A 9,870-nucleotide genomic window follows, 5' to 3' on the forward strand; every position below is an offset into this window, starting at 1 on the left:
TATGCTCCGTATTCTGCACTGGAACATTAGGGGGTTGGGGGAGAAATGTAAGAGGTTAGCTATTATGAAAATCATAAAGAACTATCAGCCCTGTATAGTTTCCCTCCTAGAGACACATTTAGTAAAGTAAAAAGTGGCTAAACTCCATAGGCCTTGGTGGGGGTCTCAATTTCATGCAACCTTCTCCAATTACTCCAGGGGGGTGTCAGTCCTGGTCCATAATAAGATCAAATGGAGGCTGTTGGATCAATTTCTAGATAAAGAGGGGAGGTGTGTGTGTTTACACTGTCTGGCTGAGGGGATAGAGTGTGTTCTGGCTTTCATATATATCCCCCCCCCCCTTTAGACCAGAGGTTCTCGAAGTAGTATTTTCATTTAGTAATAAATATGGTGGTTGTCCGCTCCTGATATCGGGGGACTTTAACGCGGTTGTCTGTGAACAGGCTGATCGATTGCGGATTTCTTCCCCTGTCCGTGGTGTCGCTCAGTCCCCCCTCCCTATTCTCCTTCGGGAGCTGGGCCTGATTGACCTATGGAGGGAAAGAAATCCGGGGGTTAAGGGGTTTTCCTGCTGGAATAAATCTAGTGGTACGCAATCTAGAATAGACATGGCCTTGGTTAACACTGAAATGATTAGATGGGTTCACAATATAAAGTATCTGCCTCGCTGCTTATCGGATCACGGCCCATTGTTGGTGGATCTGGATACGCAGGGAAGCAGACCGAGTCGCACATTTAAGTTGAATGCACATTGGTTGGATTTATTAGACGTCTCACTTGTATCAGATAAAGAATTAGAAGAAATCTAGAGGGTTAATGGTAGTGCACCGTTAAACACAGTTTGGGATGCTTTCAAATCTGTAATTAGAGGGAAATATTTTGGCACTATACAGGGTAAAAAAGCGCAGTTTAGAAAGAGAATTAGAGTTAAAGGATAATCTTAGGTCACAGAAATTTAGGGGGGATCCGACACCGGTGGCACAACAGGAGTTTGCCAAAGGTCAGGAAGAGCTAGATAAATACCTTATGGAGAAAGCCAGGGCGCAACTTGGTTTTACAGCGAGGAAAATTATCTCGAGTCAGGTACCCCTAATAAGGGGCTTATGCGGATTATTAGAAATCAGAAGGGGGGAAGGGAAGTCCACGCTCTCCGGTTGCCTGGGGGATCGGTCATCAACTCTCCGGGTGACATCTTGGTGGCCTTCAGAGAATTTTTCGAGGAAATATATAGTTCCAGTGGCAGGAAACAAGATAGGTTATTAGAGGGATTGTTGAACCACGCCTCCTTGCCCGTAATTACGAATGAACAAAGGGAGATGCTTGGGGCCCCGATTACATTGGAGGAGCTGGAGGCTGTCTTGGCGAGGACCCCCGGGGGTTCCGTGCCAGGACAGGACGGAATCCCTTTTGAGATATATAAAAGACACCAGAAGGTTTTGCTTCTAGCGCTCCTGCAAGTCCTGCAGGGCTCGGACTCAGGGGGACTGCTCCCCAGTTCTATGGGTGAAGCAGAAATTATTTTGATTCTAAAAGAAGGTAAAGACCCCCTTGAGAGAGTCCTACAGGCCGATTTCATTATTAAATGCAGATATAAAGCTCTATGCTGGTGTGCTGGCTAGTAGACTGAATAAGGTGGTGGGAGGTCTGATCGGGGAGGACCAGACCAGGTTTATCCCGGGTCGCCAGATAAAATCTAACCTCAGGAGATTATATGAGAATATGCAGCTGTCGGGGGCGGGGGGCTCCCACTCCATCCTGTCACTGGACGCGGTCAAGGCCTTTGACAGGGTGGAGTGGGGGTACCTTTGGGCAGCGATGGACAGGTTTGGCTTGGGAAATGAGTATGTGGAAATGGTGAGACTCCTGTATGGGGATGCAAGGGCTGCAGTCACGGCAAATGGTCTCCACTCAGACGCTTTTCGGCTTGGTCGCGGGACCAGGCAGGGTTGTCCCCTCTCCCCCTTACCCTTCGCCCTTGGGATAGAACCAGTTGCTTGTCTTATTAGACGGGACCGTGACATAGTCGGTTTTGGGGTGAGGGGGACAGGATTTCTTTGGACGCGGACGACATGCTTTTGTTCCTCCGGACCCTGTTATAGCCATCCCCAAAGTTGTTGATCTGATCCAGAAGGTGGGACAGTACTCAGGGCTAGCAATAAACTGGACAAAGTCTGTGTTAATGCAGGTGGATGCTGAAGGGGATTTGACCTTTCCACAGCTTCAGGTTCTGGGGAGAGGCGAATCCTTTAGATATCTCGGGGTACGGGTTTCTCGGAGCATCACGGCCTTCAGCGATCTCAACCTTACTCCTTTGATAAGGGAGATGGAGGAGAAGGTGAAGGTTTGGCATAATTTGCCCCTTTCCAGAGCGGATAGGCTGGTTTTGCTGAAGGCCGTTTGCGTCCCCAAGTTTTTATATTTGTTTGGGGCCGCTCCAGCCTGGGTAGGCCAGAAGGTTTTTAAAAGAATAAAGAACATATGGAACTTTTTAATTTGGGGACGCAAGCGGGTTCGCATCAAGCTAGAGCTCCTTACAGTCCTCAAGGATAAAGGGGGGTTAGGCCTCCCTTCAATGGAATTATATTTTTTGGCCTCTCAAGCCTTTTGGCTCCTGGATTGGAGGAATAATTTTTTTTCGGCTTAGCGAGGGAGCGATAGATGGTCAGTTAGATATTTTTCAGATCCTCGACTCCGGTATTTTGGAGGGTAGACCTAAAGAAGACTGGCCTATGGTGGATGCCCTGGTTAGAACATGGCGTGAGATCAGAAAGTGCTTAGACTTGAAGGGCTTCCTTAGCTTTTCACCTCTATGGGATCATCGTAGCTTGGTGGAGGTAGGGAAAGTAGGGGCACTATATGAAACTCTTGGCCATGACTTGAAATTGATAACATATATGGTGGTCATGGGCAAAATAAAATCATGGAGCCAGATAAAGAGCGAATATGGCCTGAATGACTCCCGCTGGTTTGACTATCTGCGCCTATCCAGTGCTTTGAGATCGGATTTGAGGAATGTCGAGTATAGATTGAGAGCCAATTTAACATTAGACCAAATGAGAGCGTTATGAAATAGATCCAAAGGCATCTCGATATTGTACAAATGTTTCCTTTCAGAAAGGGACTTTCGGGAGCGAGAGAGCATGGGAAAAGGATGTCGGGGAGCGGGTGAATTGGGTGACTGTCTACCGTAATATCAGGAAAGTTGCGCCTTCGGCAAACCATCAGCTGATTCAGTTCTACATTGTACATAGACTGCATTACACCCCTGCCTTCTTGCTTAAAATCAAAAAAAGCGTAAAAAAACCCCCAGGGGACTATAGTCATATGTTATGGTCATGTGATAAACTCAAACATTATTGGTCTGGGGTGTTGCAAAAGATGAATCTGGAAATGGGGATGTCCTTAGAGGAGGATTTTCGTCTGTTCATTTTGGGTGACACGTCAAGGTTATCTAACGGGTCCTCTGGCAATCAGAGAAAACGTTTGATTATGAGAAAATGGATCTCCCCCATGCCCCCTTGTTTGAAGGAATGGGAACAGTGCCTGAGATGGTATCAGGGTGACAGGGGTGATAAAAGGTAGACATCTCGCTTATATAGTTTATTGTGCCTTTTTTTTTTTTTCTTCTCTCTTTTCTCCTCCCGTGCATGGTTAGGGTGGGGCGGGCTGGTGGGGAGGGGGGAGTGGTGATAATGTATATTGTTTTGTGTATTGTTTTGGATGTAAAAGATATTTAACGTTTCTTGTTTCTGATGTGATTTTAGTTTTTTTCTGAAACAATAAAGAGGAAAAAGATTTCCAAAAAAAAAAAAAAAAAGAGTTCATAGGCCTTAGCAACTTTGCTCTATCCGGATCAGTTCCTAGCTTACTACTGTCTGTGGATACTGTCCTGAACTGTGACTCTCCTAGTCCACGGCGTGGGTTGTGGTTGTCTCTGACCCGTCTAACACTGCATAGTGTTATTTAGAATAGACTGAGAAGAAACTGTGAGCTGTGTCTGAACTACACTTCCTGTCACCCTTGTGACTTCCTTCCTCAGCGTATCTAAGGTGAGCTGTGAGTGGGTGAAGAGTGCAGTAGAAGAAGTAGAGCGAGAGATGATAGAAGAGATGAAGAATACATTCCCATAGGTTCACAGACCCATGTGACACACAAACAATAACCATTTACATACTTTAGCCGTGCAGCATCCGAGCACACACACACACCTAATACAGCGACATCTAATGGTGAAACTTTATCACTACTCATCACCACTCAAGTACAATAAGTACAGGCTTTCACGAAGGGTACAGGACATGTAGTACAGGGAGAGGGCAGTGCAGGACATGTAGTACAGGAAGAGGGCGGTACAGGACATGTAGTACAGGGAGAGGGTGGTACAGGACATGTAGCATGGGGAGAGGGCAGTACAGGACATGTAGTACAGGAAGAGGGCGGTGCAGGACATGTAGTACAGGGAGAGGGCGGTGCAGGACATGTAGTACAGGGAGAGGGCGGTGCAGGACATGTAGTACAGGGAGAGGGCGGTGCAGGACATGTAGTACAGGTAGAGGGCGGTGCAGGACATGTAGTAGAGGGAGAGGGCGGTGCAGGACATGTAGTAGAGGGAGAGGGCAGTACAGGACATGTAGTACAGGGAGAGGGCAGTACAGGACATGTAGTACAGGTAGAGGGCAGTACAGGACATGTAGTACAGGGAGAGGGCGGTGCAGGACATGTAGTACAGGGAGAGGGCGGTGCAGGACATGTACAGGGAGAGGGCGGTACAGGACATGTAGTACAGGGAGAGGGCGGTGCAGGACATGTACAGGGAGAGGGCGGTACAGGACACTACACAATGCGTGTAAAATACATGTAATATAACAACGTCCGCCACCGCTACCAACTGAGGATGTTACAGCCTCTCTGATACCAAGCAAGGAGAAACATACCAGTGTGATAAAGCATAGACAACAAGTATAAAGAGAGGGGTAGAGAGAAGGTGCGGGGGGAGGACGCTGCAGACACGGGGGGGAGGATACTGCAGGAACGCTGAGAGGACGCTGCAGAAACGGGGGGGGGAGGGACGCTGCAGACACAGGGGGGGGACGCTGCAGACACGGACGGGGAGGACGCTGCAGACACGGGGGGGGGAGGATACTGCAGGAACGCTGAGAGGACGCTGCAGAAACGGGGGGGGGAGGACGCTGCAGACACGGGGTGAGGACGCCGCAGGGGGGGGGGGACGTTGCAGAAACGCAGGGAGGACGCTGCAGACACGGGGGGAGGACGCTGAAGACACGGGGGGAGGACGCTGCAGACACGGGGGAGGACGCTGCAGACACGGGGGGAGGACGCTGCAGATACGGGGGGGGAGGACGCTGCAGAAACGCAGGGAGGTCGCTGAAGACACGGGGGAGGACGCTGCAGACATGTGGGGAGGACGCTGCAGACACGGGGGGGAGGACGCTGCAGATACGGGGGGGGGGAGGACGCTGCAGACACGGGGGGGAGGACGCTGCAGATACGGGGGGGGGAGGACGCTGCAGACACGGGGGGAGGACGCTGCAGACACGGGGGGAGGGGAGGACGCTGCAAACACGGGGGGGAGGACGCTGCAGACACGGACGGGGATCCTCCCCCCTGACCAGAGACGTAACGGCCGTGTATACAGGAGCCTCCCCCCTGACCAGAGACGCAACGGCCGTGTATACAGGATCCTCCCCCCTGACCAGAGACGTAAAGGCCGTGTATAGAGGAGCCTCCCCCCTGACCGGAGATGTAACGGCCGTGTATAGAGGAGCCCCCCCTCTGACTGAAGATGTCACGGCCATGTATAGAGGAGCCTCCCCCTGACGGCCGTGTATAGAGGAGCCTCCCCCTGATGGCCGTGTATAGAGGAGCCTCCCCCTGACGGCCGTGTATAGAGGAGCCTCCCCCTGACGGTCGTGTATAGTGGAGACTCCCCCCGAAGGCCGTGTATAGAGGAGCCTCCCCCTGACCAGAGACGTAATGGCCATGTAGAGAGGAGACACAGGAACCTCCCCCCTTACCGGAGACGTAACAGCCGTGTATAGAGGAGCCTTCCCCTGACCGGAGACGTAACGGCCATGTATAGAGGAGCCTCCTCCTGACCTGAGATGTAACGGCCGTGTATAGAGGAACCTACCCCCTGACTGGAGATGTAACGGCCGTATATAGAGGAGCCTCCCCCCTGACAGGAGATGTAATGGCCGTGTATAGAGGATCCTCCCCCCTGACGGCCGTGTATAGAGGAGCCCCCCCTCTGACAGGAGATGTAACGGCCGTGTATAGAGGAGCCTCCCCCCTGACCGGAGATGTAACGGCCGTATATAGAGCAGCCTCCCCCCTGACAGGAGATGTAACGGCCGTGTATAGAGGATCCTCCCCCCTGACGGCCGTGTATAGAGGAGCCCCCCCTCTGACAGGAGATGTAACGGCCGTGTATAGAGGAGCCCCCCCTCTGACCGGAGATGTAACGGCCGTGTATAGAGGAGCCTCCCCCCTGACCGGAGATGTAACGGCCGTGTATAGAGGAGCCTCCTCCTGACCTGAGATGTAAAGTCCGTGTATAGAGGAACCTACCCCCTTACCGGAGATGTAACGGCCGTGTATAGAGGAGCCCCCCCTCTGACAGGAGATGTAACGGCCGTGTATAGAGGAGCCCCCCCTCTGACCGGAGATGTAACGGCCGTGTATAGAGGAGCCTCCCCCCTGACCGGAGATGTAACGGCCGTGTATAGAGGAACCTACCCCCTGACCGGAGATGTAACGTCCGTGTATAGAGGAACCTACCCCCTGACCGAAGATGTAACGTCCGTGTATAGAGGAACCTCCCCCCTTACCGGAGATGTAACAGACATATATAGAGGAGCCCCCCCTCTGACAGGAGATGTAACGGCCGTATATAAAGGAGCCTCCCCCCTGACGGCCATGTATAGAGGAGCCCCCCCTCTGACAGGAGATGTAACGGCCGTATATAGAGGATCCTCCCCCCTGTCGGCCGTGTATAGAGGAGCACCCCCTCTGACAGGAGATGTAACGGCCGTGTATAGAGGAGCCTCCCCCCTGACTGGTGATGTAACGGCCGTGTATAGAGGATCCTCCCCCCTGACAGCCGTGTATAGAGGAGCCCCCCCTCTGACAGGAGATGTAACGGCCGTATATAGAGGATCCTCCCCCCTGACGGCCGTGTATAGAGGAGCCCCCCCTCTGACAGGAGATGTAACGGCCGTGTATAGAGGAGCCCCCCCTCTGACCGGAGATGTAACGGCCGTGTATAGAGGAGCCTCCCCCCTGACTGGCGATGTAACGGCCGTGTATAGAGGAGCCTCCCCCCTGACTGGCGATGTAACGGCCGTGTATAGAGGAGCCTCCCCCCTGACTGGCGATGTAACGGCCGTGTATAGAGGAGCCTCCCCCCTGACTGGTGATGTAACGGCCGTGTATAGAGGAGCCTCCCCCCTGACCGGAGATGTAACGGCCGTGTATAGAGGAGCCTCCCCCCTGACCGGAGATGTAACGGCCGTGTATAGAGGAGCGTCCCCCCTGACAGGAGATGTAACGGCCGTGTATAGAGGATCCTCCCCTCTGACGGCCGTGTATAGAGGAGCCCCCCCTCTGATAGGAGATGTAACGGCCGTGTATAGAGGAGCCCCCCCTCTGACCGGAGATGTAACGGCCGTGTATAGAGGAGCCTCCCCCCTGACCGGAGATGTAACGGCCGTATATAGAGGAGCCTCCCCCCTGACAGGAGATGTAACGACCGTGTATAGAGGAGCCTCCCCCCTGACTGGCGATGTAACGGCCGTGTATAGAGGAGCCTCCCCCCTGACTGGTGATGTAACGGCCGTGTATAGAGGATCCTCCCCCCTGACATCCGTGTATAGAGGAGCCCCCCCTCTGACAGGAGATGTAACGGCCGTATATAGAGGATCCTCCCCCCTGACGGCCGTGTATAGAGGAGCCCCCCCTCTGACAGGAGATGTAACGGCCGTGTATAGAGGAGCCCCCCCTCTGACCGGAGATGTAACGGCCGTGTATAGAGGAACCTCCCCCCTGACCGGAGATGTAACGGCCGTATATAGAGGAGCCTCCCCCCTGACAGGAGATGTAACGGCCGTGTATAGAGGATCCTCCCCCCTGACGGCCGTGTATAGAGGAGCCCCCCCTCTGACAGGAGATGTAACGGCCGTGTATAGAGGAGCCCCCCCCCCTGACTGGCGATGTAACGGCCGTGTATAGAGGAGCCTCCCCCCTGACTGCCGTGTATAGAGGAGCCCCCCCCCTGACTGGCGATGTAACGGCCGTGTATAGAGGAGCCTCCCCCCTGACTGCCGTGTATAGAGGAGCCCCCCCTCTGACAGGAGATGTAACGGCCGTGTATAGAGGAGCCTCCCCCCTGACTGGCGATGTAACAGCCGTGTATAGAGGAGCCTCCCCCTGACTGGCGATGTAACGGCCGTGTATAGAGGAGCCTGCCCCCTGACTGGCGATGTAACGGCCGTGTATAGAGGAGCCTCCCCCCTGACTGGCGATGTAACGGCCGTGTATAGAGGAGCCTCCCCCCTGACCGGAGATGTAACGGCCGTGTATAGAGGAGCCTCCCCCCTGACAGGAGATGTAACGGCCGTGTATAGAGGAGCCTCCCCCCTGACTGGCGATGTAACGGCCGTGTATAGAGGAGCCTCCCCCCTGACTGGCGATGTAACGGCCGTGTATAGAGGAGCCTCCCCCCTGACTGGCGATGTAACGGCCGTGTAAAGAGGAGCCTCTCCCCTTACCTGAGATGTAACGGACGTATATAGAGGAGCCTCCCCCTGACGGCCGTGTATAGAGGAGCCTCCCCCTGACGGCCGTGTATAGAGGAGCCTCCCCCCTGACTGGTGATGTAACGGCCGTGTATAGAGGAGCCTCCCCCCTGACTGGCGATGTAACGGCCGTGCATAGAGGAGCCTCCCCCCTGACTGGCGATGTAACTGCCGTGTATAGAGGAGCCTCCCCCCTGATTGGTGATGTAACGGCCGTGTATAGAGGAGCCTCCCCCCTGACGGCCATGTATAGAGGAGCCCCCCCTCTGACAGGAGATGTAACGGACGTATATAGAGGATCCTCCCCCCTGACGGCCATGTATAGAGGAGCCCCCCCTCTGACAGGAGATGTAACGGCCGTATATAGAGGATCCTCCCCCCTGACGGCCATGTATAGAGGAGCCCCCCCTCTGACTGGTGATGTAACGGCCGTGTATAGAGGAGCCTCCCCCCTGACTGGCGATGTAACGGCCGTGCATAGAGGAGCCTCCCCCCTGATTGGTGATGTAACGGCCGTGTATAGAGGAGCCTCCCCCCTGACGGCCATGTATAGAGGAGCCCCCCCTCTGACAGGAGATGTAACGGCCGTATATAGAGGATCCTCCCCCCTGACGGCCATGTATAGAGGAGCCCCCCCTCTGACCGGAGATGTAACGGCCGTGTATAGAGGAGCCTCCCCCCTGACTGGCGATGTAACGGCCGTGTATAGAGGAGCCTCCCCCCTGACTGGCGATGTAACGGCCGTGTATAGAGGAGCCCCCCCCCTGACTGGCGATGTAACGGCCGTGTATAGAGGAGCCTCCCCCCTGACTGCCGTGTATAGAGGAGCCCCCCCCCTGACTGGCGATGTAACGGCCGTGTATAGAGGAGCCTCCCCCCTGACGGCCATGTATAGAGGAGCCCCCCCTCTGACAGGAGATGTAACGGCCGTATATAGAGGATCCTCCCCCCTGACGGCCCCCCCTCTGACCGGAGATGTAACGGCCGTGTATAGAGGAGCCTCCCCCTGACGGCCGTGTATAGAGGAGCCTCCCCCTGACGGCCGTGTATAGAGGAG

At 54.3% G+C, this 9,870-nt stretch overlaps 1 protein-coding gene across 4 annotated transcripts in view; it reads right to left on the bottom strand.

Annotated features, from left to right (window-relative positions):
- SEC16B (SEC16 homolog B, endoplasmic reticulum export factor) overlaps window positions 1-9,870 on the bottom strand; it is a 308,666-nt gene that overhangs the window by 138,587 nt on the left and 160,209 nt on the right. The gene's annotated exons all lie outside the window — the stretch shown is intronic.

This window comes from Dendropsophus ebraccatus, chromosome 8 (genome assembly GCF_027789765.1).
Source record: "Dendropsophus ebraccatus isolate aDenEbr1 chromosome 8, aDenEbr1.pat, whole genome shotgun sequence".
NCBI classification, from domain to species: Eukaryota; Metazoa; Chordata; class Amphibia; order Anura; family Hylidae; genus Dendropsophus; species Dendropsophus ebraccatus.